This window comes from Amphiprion ocellaris, chromosome 2 (genome assembly GCF_022539595.1).
Source record: "Amphiprion ocellaris isolate individual 3 ecotype Okinawa chromosome 2, ASM2253959v1, whole genome shotgun sequence".
NCBI lineage: Eukaryota > Metazoa > Chordata > Actinopteri > Pomacentridae > Amphiprion > Amphiprion ocellaris.
This window is the reverse complement of record NC_072767.1, coordinates 24,520,316-24,538,848: the sequence shown is the minus strand read 5'-3', so window position 1 is coordinate 24,538,848 and position 18,533 is coordinate 24,520,316. Positions and strand designations below refer to the sequence as shown.

The following is an 18,533-nucleotide window of genomic DNA, read 5'->3' as shown; positions in this document are numbered from 1 at the left end:
AATGGACACTGAGTTTCTGGTGTTTGATCAGTGTAAAACTGTCTGAGATGTTCTAGGCTCTACTGCTGCTTGTTAGTCAAAGCGGGAGAAGTTATCGGCTCATATAGGAATGATAAGACGGTGCGATAGCAGCCAGTAAGCTGAGGGGGGGGACACAGAAGAAGAACAGGAAATCTGGCTGATGAAGAAGGAAGGCAGCAGAGTGTAAAGACAGGATATACTTCAAATTCCCTTTATGTCTTATCGACACACAGATAAATGAATGTTTGTTGTATGCATTTGGTATGAACGTTTGCAAGCATGTGTCTGTGTCATGCAATGTACGATTCCACACAGTTCCACTGCACTCATCTCCAATTTCAGAGAGGAAGCCATCAGAAGGACTCCTCCCACATGCTGCACATCTACTATTGTGCACTTTAACAAATCAACACAGTAAATCACAGCTACAGGTTTTTTAAGCGCAGTCTCCTCTTCGCTTCTTTAACTGAGAACAGTGCTGGATTCCACAACGGCAACTTCAACACAGAACCGAGAAATCGGCTGGTTGGCAACAGGGCTTTTGGTGTCAATAAGGTGAGCATTATTTTGGCAACTGTAATCGAATTGCATTCTTGTGACTATTTTTCCACTTGAGCACCACGGCAGGGGCGATGGAGTGAGAGAGAAAGGAGAGAGGCTGAGCCATCGAGCACTTCGGCCAAGGAATGCAAAAGAGAAAATAAAGCTGAGGAGAAGAAAAACAAAGCAGAGCAGGAAAGAGACAGAAGGGGGAGAGAAAATCAATACCTTGCCTTGAAGAGAGGCCTACACCAAAGGTGCAATTATGCTAAATGTGTTTTGTTTACGTGGCAGCAGGCCACAGACATTTCACAACTGGGGTGGGCGGAGCCAAATTAAAACATTATGACTCCAGGGTACAATAACTCCAAACAAATTTACTCCGAATTTGCCGTGCTGCCCCACATCTTTTTTGGCATTTTTATAGGAACACAAGATGTCATGAAGGACAACAAAGGCCTTCTCTACATTAAAGCTTTTTTTTTCTGTCTGACGCTTTAAGCTGTTACTGTCCCAAAAATATAACTTTATTTCTTTCTGGAAGGGCCCTTTCTCTGCTCCTTCACTTTGGGAAACTTAGTCGCATTCAGTTGGTGCAGGCACTATTTTCTGCCATTTCACTACATGCGCTTTTTCATATGTTGATGTGCATTTTTTTATCCCAAATGCATAGACAGCTCTAGTTTAACATGAAGTCTCGGATGATGCCTTTTCTGGTCAACCTCCTGGCTTGAAGCTAGTAAGCATGACACACTGTTCTACTACATTCTCAGCCCACATGCCTTTGAGTAGGAAGATCAAGTAAATTTCTCCAGTAGAGTCCTCTGTGCTGTAAATTGTTAATGTTCAGAGTTACTCTTCAATTTTGTTTACCGTATTCCACTGTCACATCTCTCCCAAGAGGCCTTGTGTGGAACTGGATAAACGTGAAGACGGACTCCTTAAAAACAGTCCATATCCCCTGTAAATCTTCTTAGATAAATAAAAGAAAAGTAGACAGAAGCCTTTCAGAGTTGGAACAATACCACAGTCCTTGGGGACTAAGTATAGCAACAGCTGCCAGACTATATGCAGCTGTGAAACAGCTTCATGTACAGAGTGCTTTGCATTGTGTTGGGTTTAAATGTGCCCGAGTTTAGACACTGACTACTCTGAATAGAACAAAAATCCTATAGTTATACATCTAACTTCAGCCTGGTCACAGCCATTATCCAGTCTGGACACTGGCTTGTGGCCCCCCAAAAATATGTGTGCTTAAAGACCTACATGTGAAGCCCATGTGACAGTGGTTGGAGTCTCACTGCAACAGCTGGGGCACTAAAACCAAACAACAACACAACCACATGAAGGGATGTCGTGGCAAAGGGGGGACGATTCTTCTTGGATGCCACCCTACAAAGCTGCGGAGCACCACAAGCCTTTTGAGATGTGGTAATTTGAAAGGGGCGAGGGTGTGAATATAACAAGGTTGGCTTCAGAAAATGTCGCCACGCCATAGCACAACATTCCTGTCACAAGTATACCCAAAATTGCCGACAGCTGTTCCATATTCTTGCACAAGTTCCATCTTCTTTCTAAAGATATCACAGCAACGTCTTAACGCTAATCCAATCAATGGTCTTCTCTAGTCCTTGTTTGTCAAAACTGCGGCTTGCTGTGAAATTTGAGCTGACGCATGAAGGACAAGAAGACAGCATTAGGTGACAGCCACTGCCAGTGCACCATTACAGACAAATGCTGGAAGTGATTTGAGCTGTGAGGATCTGCAAACTACATTACCCATCATGCTTGACATAGTGGGCCAATTTGAAGGACGAAAGGGAGAGAGAGTGAGATGGTGGCAGCACATCACACTGACTGAAACCCGGGCTGGTATTTGCTAGGAGGAACGCAGAAACCAAAGTTAACATCAAGAGGTGTCATCTGATTTCTTGTGGAGTGCCAGGTGATGAGTCGGGTGCTGCTGAAAGATGAAAGCAGAGGGGAGCATAATTCACCTGGTGTCAACAACACTACAACCCAGTGTGACATCATCCCAGAAAGCAATAAAAAAAAACATGTACCAACAAGTCAAATGATACCGCACCATGTTGCCGAGTTTATTTGCGAGAACAGTTCAAATGGAATCAAACAGTCCCATAATAGTCCAAAGGCAACCTCTGAATCAGGTGCAGGCAAGAAGAAATCAAATCTTGCCTGCACTGCTTATAGCACTGCGGATCACCTGCTGCTTTTATCAGTTGATACTATTTCCATCTGTGGCCTTTAGTCCATTTTCACCCACCACGGAGGTCATCCAAAGACGGCACGGTAAGCACTAAGGGGGGTGCTGCAGTAAAAATGGGTGGATGTAGTACATTAAGCCTGAAATGAAGGGGGAAGGCTTTTGTCACCGAGTAGGTTGTAAGGGAAGATTACAGCAGTAAGACTTTTCACTTGGACTTTTTTTTTTTATCCCTTAATAATAAGGGAGGGTGCCAGGGCAGGAAAACAAGGGCAAGGAATGGGGAGTATTGAGAGGAGGCAAATTTTCTTGTGGGGTATTCGGCCATGTCCTTCCAGTTCTCTTCCATACCCTGCAATACAATGACATGCTAATCTCAAAGTGGTGCACAACTGCCTGGCCGTAATGTGGAGCTTCATTAAAATCTGATGAAGCCCACATCAAACAACGAGGCAAAAATGTTACTTCTGTCACACCACTAATAAGGCTTTTCCCTGTCAGCTCCTCCTTTTCTCTATCATACTTTCTAATTTACTACATCTCCCTCCTCTCACCCACATGCTTCTTCCACTCTTGTTTTCATGCACTCTCTTCCTCCCTCTCCAATCTTCTCCTTGACAGGGCTGGCAGCCTCGGTCTCAGAGGAGTCCTTTCCATCTACCCCTCCTCCTCCTCTGCCTCTCACTCCCACTCCCGGCCTCCGTCTCTCTCTCTCTCTCCTTCCGTCTTAGTAAAAAAATAAAAAGGCTCGCTTATGAAGCACACACACATATCTCAGCATTCTTCTCTCTGCCTTTATCCCTCCCTCCTTTCTCACCACCCTGTGTTGCGTGCCCACGCCGCCCGCGCCAACAGGTCAAGTGCATGCAATCGCCTCAGCTAACGGCCTACACCGACTCAGATCAAGCGAGATCATGGACTCTGGGTAAAAATATCTCACACATTTGGCTGCAATTCAAAGGCGAAGTGCAAATTGGCTTTGTGTGTGTGTGTGTGTGTGTGTGTGTGTGTGTGTGTGTGTGTGTGGTGGGGGGGTCACTTTGGAATGCTTTGGATGCTGGTGGGCATGGATTTGAACTCTTGAAAGCATCTTAAGCACATCAGATTCAATCTGTGTAGTCGAAAAATGAACAAAGGAAGATTTTAAATTGTGTCTTTTGTGGTTGTTGAAGGGCATCGTGTCCTTCTGTTTGTTATTCGAGAGTCAATTACAGCATTGTTTAGTGTGCAGATAAATTAAAGCCAAGGGGACCAGAGGCCAAAGTCATCTTCAGGATAAGACATGTGGGAAGGGGGGGTGCGGTCAGGGTGTGCTTGGTGGTGGGAGGCAAAAACGGGGAAAGGTGACATGCTGTAAGGAAACCACATGTGAGACTGTGCAAGAAGCTTGATACATAGTTTCTCCCAAGCTGCTTGTCCACTTTCTGACACCTACAGATGAACGGTGCACTATCCCTCATTGTTTGCCACTCATGTTTGGCAAGGGAAGACGCATCACACACATTTAGGGTTGCAGCTGTGAATTGTACACACAACTTCACATACACAGATGGCTGCTCTTCCAAATTATGTGATGATCACAAACTAATACAGACACAAGCAGACAGTTGAGTATACACAGTATGTATGAGGATGTACGTACACACAATGTTACTATGGTTAGTGTAGAGGACTCTCATCTGTTTACATGGTTGTCTGCCAATGTTGGCCTCAACTACCTAAGTGAAAAACATCAAGTAGAGGTTTCAATAACAATAATGGCAAAAAATGTTTAAAGGTGCATGAACAGTCTAATAACCACTGCACAAACATGTGACTTCAGTAAGTGCACACAAGCACAAGCTAATTTCCCATGGTATCCCAACCATTTTGAACTGTAGATGCCTTTTATCTCATTGATAAAAGTCATTAGCACATGGGAAGTCATGTTGTAATCTGTGCGTATTTCAAATCACAGGCTTGGAATGTGAATTTTGCTTTTTTATCAAGGCTGTTGGCTTCAAGTGGAGAGTCTTACTCACCAACCACATTCAAATCCCCCTTTTTAACCATAAACCGCAGGGATCAAACCTATCTAACCATGACTCCACTCGTGGCTGACGCTCTCTGAATTCCATCTCGTTAACAAAAGCAAAGCCTCGGACCACCACAGAGCATCTGCAGGCATCTTTAGATATGCACAAGATCACACACACACACACACTCAACCATGTTGGCCTCATAAGCTGTTGGAGGCACGAAAAATGCACACGCACACATACGCACAAACGGAGTCATCTTAGGTTACAGATACCTTCTGACAAAGTCTCCACAGACCCATTTTATGTGCTGTAAATTCTACACAAAAGAGAGGAGGGGGGTAAAATCAGTACATTTTGTGTGAAATTCCTGCTTTGAAGTGAGTGACGCACTTGAAGTGAAGGAAAATAGCTGACTTCAAAGACCGGCCCAGGTTCCTCAAGGTTCCTCCTGGCTTCTTTCTATAAACATACTATGTTCAACTCCAATCTGCCTGAGAAGCTTAAGGTTGGCTGTCAGCGTGCAAGGGGCAATTTAGCAAAATTGTTACACTTTATATTTCATCCAAATAGGTTAAAGTCACTGCTTACTTCATAAAGAAAAAAAAATCACTTTCCTATTTCTCTCATCAGCATGTTATTTCCTTCTTTAGTACACCATTGTGATGCATATTAACCCTCAGACCAACAAATGTATGTCACATTGTTAAACCGGTGCTGCTCTTATTCTTAGACTTCATAGTTGTTTGTTTCTTGTGTTATTGATATACAAATTTACATTTTTTTTTCATGTTGAATACACATCTGTCAATGCCTAAAATTCTAAACTGAAAATTTACCAACTGCCAACATGTCAGCTCCTTTAGGAAAAAGGATATTTTGTCTTCCTGTCCATATCCACTTCAAGAACCTGTCTTTGGACCAAAGCTAAAAAACACCACGAACACCCTTCTTAGATTGACACAGCAGCACAGATTAAACCCACTTCAGCTAACTCTCCTTTACATCTCTCCTCTCAACCAGATTTTGATGTGAATCAGACACTGCCCAGCTTTGGTTAGCCAGCATTGCAATCAGGAATGGAAATAGATTCAATGATACTGACATTTAAATGCTATTTACCTGATGCTGAAAAAAGTGTGGCAGAGGGATTTGAATGATGGTGCACACATGGGTGATCAGAAGAGAGGAAGCATATGGACAGACAGGGAGGTAAACCGAAGCTTAATGGTAATATTCAATGTAACGCAGTGCATTTTTTATGTTAATCAGTGAAGTATACTACACTTTAGACCGGAGTCTCTGTTGACAGTGAGAAGCACAGTGGCAGCTGTCTCATGGGTCCAATATGAATCGAACATGCATTAAATGAATTTGCATCAGATGTGTGTCTCCTGTTTGAAAGTGGTGAAGTTTTCACCCCAGCCTGGGATGAAAATGCCAATATCCCAGAGGGGTCAAACATAACAAACTGCCTTTCACTGAACATAAATATGACAACAGCTCATGTCTCATCTCCTCAACTCCCTTTTAATATTCAGATACCATATGACACACACACAGGCAAAGGCCACCATCCATCATGTTCGAAGTATCCTTCTTTCTTTCTCAGTTTGTCTGCCTGCACTAAGGCTAGGCTGTCCTTTGTAACACATGCTGCTCCCATGCAATACTCCCAAAGGTGTCAGCCAAACAAGATCCCTCTGTGATTTACAATGTAGGGGCCCCCTTCATTATTAACTGGCTAGGCTCACAGCCTGGGGGCCAGACCATTACCTCTTCATGGGGGTAGATGCCACAGGCTGCAGTTGGTCTCTCTGTGCGGTAAAACAACACGTTGTAAAAATGATAGATATGGCGCGTAGGTCTAGACTCCAGGCAAGTCAGAGTCCTTGGTGGACCAAAAGCCTCATTGAATTGTTAGCTTCATGGTTGGCTAAGGCCTGAAATATGGTATAAAGCAAAACTGATCACAAAATGTAGTTTTTTGCAAGAACTGCACACAAATAAATTATAAAACCAGATAGACAGCGGACACTTCTTCATTCTATGTGCCATATTCTAGGAAACTGGAAGAAAATTAATTCCTTAATTTGCATGCGCACTCAGTTACATAGGTCAAGACTTCTTTCAACTACCTTATACCCTTCCACTCCCTGCTCTGCTTTGATCAGTGCAACAACACACACAGTGTAATGCAAATGAAGGTAAACAAAATTGAGTTAGATCGGCAGATAAATGATCTTGTTGGCTGGGGGAGTGGTTCTGGCCTGGCCAGTTAGCCACATCTCATCTGGCATCAAATCCTTTCTGAGCCCTGGCACAGGCCTCACCCGCGGCAGTTGGCAAGTGGGGCGACGGCCATCTTAGTGATTGCAGAATTGGGAGCACCCCTGTGTGTCTAAAAGACAGTTTGGCTGTAGTTTAAAAAGCCACTAAACCTCAATCTGCTCCTTCCTGTTTTTGCCCTTATGGTATATCCCTGGAGGGCACTGGTTCAAATTCATTAGTGCTCCTTTATCTCCATGAAAATGGGAGACCCTCTGCTCTCCATCTACCTCCTGTTTCTAAGCTGCTGTCTCCATTTCCCTCCTGCCTGCAGTTGCTGTTGTTCTCTCTCGCCCTCACTCTTTCTCTCTCCCCCTCACAAACACAAACTCACACTCAAACTCTCACTCTTGCTTTCATTGTTTCTGCCTCTCCCCTCGTTTTCCACTACACTAACCCAAAGGCAAGTATGCTGGGGCTGTGAACAGCAACCCCCAATTCCATGCCAAACCTGCTGTTGTCTTCCCTTTCATGTCTTTAGCCCTACCTCCACCCTGTTGAGACTACAGATTGGGGTAAAATGACAAATGTCATAAGGGCTGCCTTGAGGGGTGGGGACTGGGGTTAGATTTATCCCCAAGTTGCCCTCCACCCATCCCACTGGCTAAAAACACTGAATCACACCGGTGGGCAGAGAGCATCCTTGCCAGGTTTCAAGTCCTCAGCTTTGTGCTCATGTTTAAGCTCTGAAGCGGACACTTTTGTTGTAATAACTTACAAAGAGCATTCAAATGCTGCCGATGGTGCTTATTGCTCAAGGACACTGACTGGGCATTGCTAGGATCAAACATCCAAATATATTCTTGTAACAACAGATGCAGTTTCTCAGAAAAGTAAGAAGTATCTTAGAATGATGACTTCTTATTTAATTAACTTCAGCATTTGGCTACTGTGTGGGTCAAGTAGGATTTCTTTGATTTCCAAACATTGTTGCTGATGTCCGCATCCAGGTATTTGTCTCCCTATCTTGAAGTGTATTTCTCTTGTAGTTCCCACTTGGTTGCATCAGGCTGTGAACTTAATCAGAGCAGAGCTGGCTCACTGCTTCCCTCTGTCTCAACACTATCTACCTATATCAGCGGCAAATAGACAGACTTTGATAACAGCCTTATTTATTCCCTTAAATAAATCCATCTACTTTCCGCCAACTCTACTTGCCAAATTCCCTCTTTCACCAGATAAACTAACAGGGGTCTGCTTACATTTTCCTCTTTATACTGGATGGATTTAAGCTATCTCTTAGAATATGCAGGTAGTAGTTCCACATCCTGAGCATTTCCCCAAGATTTGTGGTTATTGATGAGAAATACTTGTTCTTGCAGTAATAGCAGCCAGTGAGTAGCAGGGATTGCGGCCTTAAAGTAACAAAACAATATTTGGAACCCAGACCAAAAGTGTGGTTTAATTGGATTTCTGTCTAAGTATTGGCAGTAAATCAGCTTCTGCCATCACTGACGTTAGAGGACAGTTGTCAGTTCCAACATGCTTTATGCCAACTGGGACATCCCAGATGAGTTCAAAAACATGAAATGCCAATTTAACTGGGTAGCAGTGACCCTCTCACAGCAGGAGGTTGATTAGTCTCCACAATTGCTCCATTCAAATTGTGTTCCAGAAAACTTGTCCAAGATGCCAAGTCAGCTGTCCCATTGTCTAATGACCACCTGGCTGAGCATCTCTTCAGCCAAGTCAATCAAGTCTGACCCCGTTTAAATTGTAACCACAATGCACAACTAGAAAGCATTTTATTTCTTGTATCTAAATATTGAAAATAAGTAACCCTATACTTCATAATCAGCTACTGTGCTCTCTCCTGTTAGAAACCACTACAAACCTCTAACAAAAGCTGGAAAAAAAACAAGGCAATTTAGTGTGCAAGACAGTTTTCCTTCTAGTGCAAAACCAGATGGAAAAAAAAATAAAATCCCCAAAACCTTTATTCTTCCATGGATTTGATCCACAAACAAAAGGGTGACAGCAGCAAGGGGGTTGCCTCCCACCCTGCACTAGTCCTAATCTCCCCAGCCATGATTGGTATCTCTGATTGTTATGTTGTCATTCTTCCCTCAACCTCAATCACTTTTTAATCAGGATTATCTTCTCTGACACTGAGACTCAAGAGTTAATTAGGGGTCCAGCCACTGCAGGTGCTACAGCTCTATCTGAATTGCTTGGATTATTTTTTAATTCTCCTCCTGCCCTAAATAATTTGATCTCAGAATCTATAAAACCTAGAGCTACCAGACAGGGCAGACTGCTGCAAAAATATATCCACGGAAAACATGTTAGCCAATGCTTCACAACAACATACCCAAAGTAAAAAAAAAGTCTCCTGGTGTGTATAGTTTGGCTTCAAGGTTCTTAAAAGTCAGTTACATAATTTGTTTGTGTGTATGCATGCATGTGAGCATGTGATAAATTAACAGGAGCATTTCTTTATAAACTCAAACCCACATATTGTGATGCTGCATCTTTACATTCTACCACAAAATAAATGTCAGAGAAACAACTAAATCTTAAACTTCTCAAAAAGGAAAAAGCAAATGCCAGGTTGCCCACTCTGTTTCCTGTCAGCTGGAATACGGTGGAGAGTGTCTGTCTCCATTTACATACAAATGTCACCTTCTATCTTCCCAGGGGCTGAGGAAGGTTTTACTCTCTCCACCGTGATGCGCTTGACAAACCTTTCTTCCCCGTCTGGGAGACAAGCTTGTGTTGCACAGTGAGAAAGTGAGAGGAAACTCAATGCGTTTTGCCTCTGGTGCCTTCTCTCTGTCTTCTTTCTCTTTTACGCGCCACTGGTACACTGTAATTTGTGTATCCAGACTGGAGTACATAGGCTTTGTTTCCATTTCACTGAAAGATGAGGCAGCATGCTATTTGAAAAGGTGCCCGGGTAGCTGAGGTTGTAATTACTGAGGAAGCGTTATTATTGGTCTTTTCGACGGAGGGGTTTTGTTATGGGAGGGAAATTATTATTACAAAATAAACCCTACTGCAAACAGGGGGTAAAATGACAACATCCAACAACGACTGTCCTTGTAGTAAGTGAAGTGGTGGCGTCATCTGCATATATAGCAATATCACCAGCTCACAAAGCACCACCTAGCAGCACTACTTATATTCCCAGAGAGGCACAGGCAGCCATTTTCTGTAAGTGGCCCACATAGTGAATCTGTGCCATTTCTCATAAACCGGGACGTGTATCCCCTGATGCATAGGGATGAACAATCAGCCTGACAGGCAGGTAGTTACTCCTTCTTAACCCCAGCTAGCGCTGAGTGATGCAACAGAACAGCATGCTCCCTCCCTCTCCTCCTGCTGCATCCCAGTATCGTCACTGTACCTCTTCTCACTCATCTTTCTCCTTTTCCCTGGTCTCCCCCTCATTTTTGCACACTCCCTCTCTTCATTATTCTCTTTCCTCTTTTTATCCCCCTCCGACTATTCACTGACTGCCTCTTTTCCTCCGTCTCTATGGCTCTCCTTCCCAGAGGCCCGTGTTTCCTTGCTTGCATTACACACAATTACTTCCATCCATCAATTATCTGCCTACTCCTCTTTAGCTACCCCACTTCCCTTTCGCTGCTCTACGACAACAACCCCCACTATCCCGAGTACATGTGTTTCTCTGTGACCCCACTCTCTTACCCCAGCCCACCCCTCAGGGCAGCTGAGTGTACCTCCTCACACCCTTGTCCTCCCTCCCCATTTCTCCTCCTCTTTCCTCCCTCAAAGCTCCCCTGAAGGCCCCCCACCCTCCCTCCCATTTATACCAGATGTCCCTTACGTTTGGGTGTGCATGTGTGGAGGGGGCAGGAACAAAAGGACAGGGTGGTGGCGGTGGTGGTGGTGGTGGGAACACAGATGGGTGGTGGCGGCGGTGGTGGGGTGGGGGTTGGGGTGGGGACATCTGAATGGTGCCCAGCCGTCTTGCCCTGGGCTTTCTGTGTGCGCACAATGAGCGCTGCCGGATTAGCAGCTTTTAGGACACACATATACACACAAACCCACTCGCATCTTTTATGACAATTTCACACCAAAGCAGAAACCTGGGCAAAACCTATATTTGGTGTGAATTAGCTGAACTCATGACCCCCTCCTCATCAGCAGGGTTGTATGAAGATCGGACAACTCTGCTAAAAATACTACAATGCTTCTATTTTATAGCGACTTCTTACTGTAGCTGTAATGCGCAGCTTTTTCAACCTTAAAATCAGGTTTTCTTTACAGGGCAGGTGCTGGAATAGGATTCTCAAACTAAAGTGGCATTCCATTTTCATATAGTGTCTGAACATATAAATACTGCAGTTTAAGTAGAATTTGACACATCTGGAAAATCTGCCAAACTTCTGTCAAATACAGCCCTGCAAGCAAATAGTGTCCTGAGTTTCAGTGCTATCACTGCAGAACAACCAGAAATAACTCAACTAATCTTTGACGTCACAGACCAGTCACAGACAATGGTGTTAAAGCAGTAATGTTCTTAAGCCGTTGCGCCCACATTTAAATCTGAATTATCAATTAACTAAGCACCAATTACTAATTTATAGTGCTTAGAAATGCTGAACTAACAGTGCCAACTGCTTGAATAGGTTTAGTACGTTGCTCAGGGAAACTTAACACAAGACTCACTCCTGCTGACGAACAGAAAGCCTGTTGACAAGAAAAGACAAGTGACCTTCATTACCAGTCTGCTGTCATGCACTCAGTCTTGGCAAAGTGTCCAAAAGTTTATCGCCTCACAGCGCTCTAACAGACTCCAATTATAGTGTATGCACAAACAAAAGTGTTTTTTGGGAACTGTGGCAGATCATGCTTAACAAATGCACTTCATACAGATGGCTCAGCAGTCTGATGTGCAGGAGCAGGGTTAAAATGAACTAACTGCAACCTGTTTGAACCCTTCAACTATAAGAATGGGATCCTTAACCCCCCTACACCCTCCCCTGCCAACAACCATGTGAGTAAAACCTCTCAGGGGCCAAACTGCAAGAGCACAGGGCAACCCTTCCTGCCACATCTAGTTTGCAAAGAGTAGAATGAAGCAGATCCCCCAAGGTGAACCTCTGTGCATCAATCTGGGGGAAGGCAGCTGGTAATCACACTTAACATAGAAACAGCCCAACAGCAAGCATCAGGAGACACCCAGGGGGAACGCAGACAGAGAGACAGGACCAGACACTCCCATTTGATGCCTGTCCCAGACTGGGTGTTAATTACTTCTCACCATGAAACACCAGTTCACATTAACTTCATAACCATAAAGAGGATGGGATCAGGGCCAGGGGGAAAGGGCAGTGAACTGGTGTTTGCGTGACTACTCTTTGTCTCGGACTGTTTCCTCTCAGGCTTTAACAGACTATGCACTATGCCTGTTCAAGTGGTGCTGTACCTTGAGGGAGGCGGACTAAAGTGAATGAGGGAGTATCAGGCGTCAACAGAAGGTCTGCTCCTGCTCGTCGTCAAAAGCAGATTACTGTCACTTCATCAGAAGGAGCTGAAGCGAATCATTTTTGTAAAACCTGAAGGTACCAAAGGAACGGGCAGGAGGCTGGGGAGATGACAGTGTGTTGATGTTTTCCCAAAAGACTTAGCAGATAGTCTGGCAGGGATTAGTATGTTTATGTGTGTGAGGGGCTACCTTCACCCCTGCACACAATACATGACTGAACTCTCTGATTAAGAGTCTCTTCCTACCTGGCACATCTGGGATGATATGGGGCAAAAATGGCTTATGATAGATAAAATTCAGGTGTAAATGCACCAAAGGCACATTTAACCAAACACTTACACAATAGCAATGCATTACATATATGGCTCATAAAAATAGGCAACTTAAATAAAAGAAAGAAAGAACATTTGCATATGGTTTCAATCAATGGCAACGGACTGGAGATGGAGAAGAGGTGACTCTTCTGTTTATTCCCAACAGTGTAGATCTGAAGAGTTTTAGGTTATTTAGAAAGACAGAAAGACAAAGAATAGCGTTGTGAAGGAGAAAGGGAAAATGAGTGAGGAAGACAGGAGGATGAAGGAAACCAAGAGGGACCAAACACCAGAGGGGCCTGAAAGTCAGCCAAGATGCAAGGTGGACTTAACTCAGCCAGAGATGGATCAATCCTGCTGAGTTCACACCCCTTATCACAGCTTCCCCTTATCTGGCCCCTGCCTCTCAACTTGTGTCATCTCTGGTCACAACCATCGCTGTATTGTTTAAGAGTGCTGACCTTTAGTCTTCACAAGAGTTGGTGTGTAAATATGACTTTTTGGGGTGGTGCCACACCATGGTTATTTTTCCTCTTCACAAAGTTCTGGAGAGGACTTGAGCTACCGATTTTAGCCCTAAGACAGTGAGCGAGGTTGTCTGAGTGAGTAAATCCTCTGCCAGCCAACAGTCTCATATTTCTCTCCCTTTGGCCAGGATGACACACCTGTCTCCAGAAGTTTAACCTTCATGATGTTTTAAATTGTCATGAATGCATAGTTCTCTTTGTCCTCTGAGCACTTGGCTATTTTTGTCTTGACAAATAGTATTAGCGCAGATGAAAAAGTTAGGACACTAACTGCACTGTCAGTACTGGCAGGTACCGGCAGTGCAGATTCAAATATCGAGGCCCAATGGTGATGTGTTGCAGCCGTCATTTTTCAGTAAACCAGGGAACCTTCTCCACCTCTTCTTCTGCCATCATAAACAAAAACATGTTTGTACAGCATGAAACATGTTTGTAGGTAGCTATCTTACAGAGGCCTGTACATACCAATGTTTATCACGAACCTCTTTCAAAATTCAAAAAACATTCGTAGCATGTGCTGTATCTGCAATCTCATGCACCAGATGATAAGGGGATGCAGGCAAAGATACCCTGTAGGGGTTGTGCCAACATTCATCCTGGAACAAAACAACAAACCACACAAAAGCACTGAGACCAGTCTGCCATCAACGGTCTTATTTTGTTGCTATACATCTGTTTTGACTACAGATGCTGCATGTGTTTACAGACTAACAGACAAAATGATGTTTCAGACGTAAGTAGTTCAATAATTACTTTGATGATAACTGATTGGTTCAATGCCAATGCCACTCTTTTTTTTTTTGCTTGTTCTTATTGTACCGTTTTCTTGAAACAATTTGAGTTTCAGTCATCTGACACCAGACAGAGCGTTTCTGTGGCTTCAAAGTATATGAAACTACTGCTACTGTTCTTATACACCTGCAAAGTGTTGCAGTTTGCACAATCTTTCCCATTGTGTGCACACAGACTCCCTCACTACGAAGCTGTTCCATGTCACTTTCATCGAGTTGTTTCCGCAACCTCAACATGAGGCAAGAAAAGAAATGTGAATGACAAGGGATGGCTAATCCACAAATCAAAGGAGAGAGGAGGGGACACTTTACAAGACACATTGCCTCCTGTCTTCACAGCCAGACTAATTGCACCTCGTGTCGCTGGAAGAGCACTGATTTAGCACTCGGAGCAAATTAAAATGAATAAACACAATTAGCTGTGAGTGCAACAGCGCCTCTACATAGCGCACATTTCTCTCTTCCTCTCTACCACCACAGTCACTTCAGAGCAGCTGTTATTAACCGCGTTGTTGCGTCAAGTGCAATGTGACTAATTGCAAAGCACTTAATGCCACCAAAATGCTGCTAATTTAGATTTGAATAAAATGAACAGGGCACAAGCTGGTAAAGAAAAGTGGGCTTGAAAGCTCTGAACAAAGGGCAAATCATATGTGTACAGTAAATGTCTTCTCTTTGTTGATTAAAATTTTGGATTTGGAACAAAGGTTTTGCTTAGAGCATCAAATGAATTAAAATAGCGTAATTGAAAAAACAAAAGTTACTACTTGACTTTAGGAGAGTTCATCTCTTATCTTTGCAGAAATCAATCTGTACAGTATGTTTATTTGTTTATTAAGATTATGTCTGACTTTTCCAAATGGTATAGATCTGATTTTGAAACTTTTGCAGGTTTCTTGGTTTCAGTTTTAGTGCAGCATCTGGAAAGTCTCTGAAGATAAAAGCCTCTTAAAGAATCAAGAGCTTTGCTTGCACCACAAAAAACTATTACCACACAATTGCCTAAGTTGGTTGTATGTCAAAATGTCACAAAGGCACTTGATGTCACGAACCCAAAAGCATAAAAACTACATCAAACAGTCGGAAAGTCTCCAAAATTTTTCGACTCCGTTTCGAAGACCTGAAGTGAAATACATGACTGTACATGACTGAATGGTTTTACAATAAGTCTGCAAGGCCACAGCTATCCTTGAATCTCCCTCTCTCCTCCACTTTGATCCTGTCAAAAATGGAGAGAATACACCCTACTGTTGAGGTAGGGGAAATAAAAGAAAACAGCTCAGAAAGTAATAATTGCAAAGGAAATGAATTTCAAAACCCCGAGGAGGACACTTCTCCAAGACCTCCATACTTGGGGGAAAAAAGCATCATATCCGGGGCACAATTCAATTAGCTTTTCTTCCAAGTGTAGGGAAAGGAGCTCCGGGGAGAAATCAAAAGTTTAGTCCAATAAAAGAAGTTTTTCAAGGATGTAATGTTCTCACTGCCCCCCTCTCCTCCTCCTGCACTATGCATTACGGCTGCTTACAAGCTTGCCACTCACAAATGCATCGATTTGTGATTCCTGCTGACGGAAAAATAAATAAATAAGCTAAATTAAATAAAAACAACACCTTGCTGATGCTGAGGTGACAGACACACTGGTCACGCTCAGCCGACTGTGCCTGGCAGCTTATCCCTGGCATTTTCATTGCCTTTTTGTCTTTCTTGCCCAGTTATTTGACAGTGATCAGGGGTGATAAATTGTTCAATTAAAGCCACATTAAGAATCCAGAACACACTTGACGTGCAGCCTCTCGGTTTATGTGTTGTCCAATTACTCTGAAGGACAAGACTCCTTCTTGCTACTGACAATCAACATGTGACTCTCATCATAAGACGAATGGGTTTATTTATGTAAGGTAGCAGGCTGATTGAATACTGGAATGTGAGACCGATGAGCTGGAGTCGCAGAATAGGTAAAAACCTGGATTTTCATTACAACACAGAGAATTGCATGATGGAGTGGAATGCATATATATATCCTGCCTCCGGTGGGGAAATCGGTTTTTATCTCAGCAAGACTTGAAATGAACAGAAAATGTGAAGTAAATATTGCAGTACAGATAACTGAACTCACTCGCTAATGAAATAAGCATCTTCCAACTTGACTCCCTGTTGAGTCTGACCTCTGACCTCTGAAAATTTCAAGACATCTGACTGCGAGTCGTTGTGATGCAATATTTGAGCTTGTCTGTTCAGCAAACCCCCAGTAAATGAAATGCATCACTAATCTTTGTTTGCTGTCGGGGTGGGAGAATGGAGGAGGTGAGCGAAGGGAGGAGGGGGACGTTGCCTGGGGAAGGTTCAGCCTTAAATGTTCTGATAAAATTAAGATCCATTGCAATTCAAAATGGACTCACTTGACTTACAGAGGCCTGAAAAAAAGAGAAAAGAAAAAGAAGATGCAGTGCCATAGCCTGGAGCTGTATCTAAAAATTTCCAACACAACCAGACAAAAAGTTACTTCTCAAGGCAGAAGATTACCCTTAAGTAAAAAGAAGTAGGCTAATGCTGGAAAAAAAAAGTACAAAGGACTTTGTGCAAACATCAGAGAAATAACTTGAAAGAGCTATTTGTAGTATGTTGATAACAAAAGGAGCGAAATCACTTTAAACTCCACAAAAATGTCACTATAAACATACAAGAGATGTATTGCAAGTAAACAGAGAAGTACTACTGCAGCGTAGAGAAGAGCTGCCAGAGCTTAGAGAAACTCTTGCAGTGATTTATTGATACGCTTTCTCGCTTTTCATAAGCAACACTAAATGTATAATAGGGAATTTAGGCCTGTAAACAAACTAGTGAACCTTTACATGCATAAAAAGTGACAGAAAAGTGTTTAAATTAAACATAATACTAATGTTTGGACTAAAACCTCCACAGAAAGAAGGTGAAGTGTTGGATCTGTGAGTAAATATGGATGTAAAGTTTGTAAACTAAAACAACGAGGCTTTAATCCACCGCAGATTTGATTGAAAACGGCAAATGCAAAGACGTTTATAAGTTGACAAGAAGTGAGCAAAGCGAATGCAAATTGGGGTCTTCAAAAGAAAGAGAGAACTGCAGTATCTTTTCTCTTTTTCCCCCAGCAGGACTGAGGTACAAAATTAAAGCAGAGCTGAATAGGCCTAATATATCTCCCCCCTATACTCTCTGGACCCTGGACTGCCGTGTACTCTCCTATCTTTAACCGTCCGTGTAAACTGATAGCAAAGCAGTAAAAAAGAACAAAAGTTGCAGTCACTTACTTCAGCGGCGTGAGAAAAACTCTCTCTCTCCCCTCTAGTTGGGGTCAGTTTTTAAATCCGTATTCTCCGTTCCTGAGCGGTCAGTTTCTCCACAAGAAAAACGGAGCATCTCCGGGAGAAAAAAAAAAAACTTTATATTCCACTTTTTCTCCCCGAGTAGCCCAGAGTCACTTGTTAACGGAGGGAGCGGATATAAAACACTCCTATTATTCTCCGTGTATGCCGTTTCTCTCCCCCCTTAAAGATCAGACGCTCCGAGGCAGAATCTCCTCAGAGAAAGAAAAATAAAAAACCTTATAATAATCCGTGCGCGACACCGCCGCGCACGGATCTCCAAAATGTGTGTCTGTGTTGTGTTGGTGTCTGTCGTTATCTCCGCGTCCCAGGTTTGGATCCCTTTCTTCCTAAATCCACCTCATACTGGCTGGGGGTGGGGAGACAGGAGTCAAATACCCCCCCTCCGTCTCTTTCTCCCTCCCCCCTCTGAAGCAGAAGAAACCAACGGGGAGAAAAAATACGGAGCCCCGTGCTGCGTTCAATGTCGCCTCATAAACTTCGTCGCTCGTAAATCCTGCCCCTTGCTTGGTGCGTTCAGGCGCGTTTAGTCGGAAATCATAACACAATGGGGCTTGTAACGGAACGAGTGACTGGGGCTGAGCTTTGGCTTTATAAATCTGGGGCTGCAGTGGCAAGACGAGGAGGAGGTACGGTGAGAATGTAGTCATACTGCAAAGCTGTAAGGATATTCTACATTTTAGGAATAGGCTATTATAAGAATAAGTGCTCACTTAAACCCTGACAAGAAGTCTGGTGTAAAATACTGGGACTCAAATGGTCAATTTCTTTGCATTTTCATAAAATACACTTGTTCAGTGTAGATTCGCCCATGTAGTCATTATTCATCTCCTTGCATTGAAATTCTATTCATCACGTAAATTCTCTGAGCTTCACATCAGATCAAATATAATTTCACACAGCAAACAGAGACTGATCTGTGTGGTATGATCACAATAAAAAAGAACCTT

At 43.2% G+C, this 18,533-nt stretch overlaps 1 protein-coding gene across 13 annotated transcripts in view; it reads right to left on the bottom strand.

The window, feature by feature from the left end:
* The window catches only part of ptprsa (protein tyrosine phosphatase receptor type Sa), a 233,913-nt gene that overhangs the window by 157,681 nt on the left and 57,699 nt on the right, over positions 1 to 18,533 (bottom strand). Inside the window, exon 1 of one of the 13 annotated variants that reach the window (XM_055018733.1) lies at positions 17,509 to 17,958. The exons of the other annotated variants lie outside the window; for them this stretch is intronic. The gene's annotated coding sequence lies outside the window, so the exon portion shown is untranslated. Of the gene's footprint in view, positions 1 to 17,508; positions 17,959 to 18,533 lie in introns of those variants that run through there. 13 annotated transcript variants of the gene reach the window in all.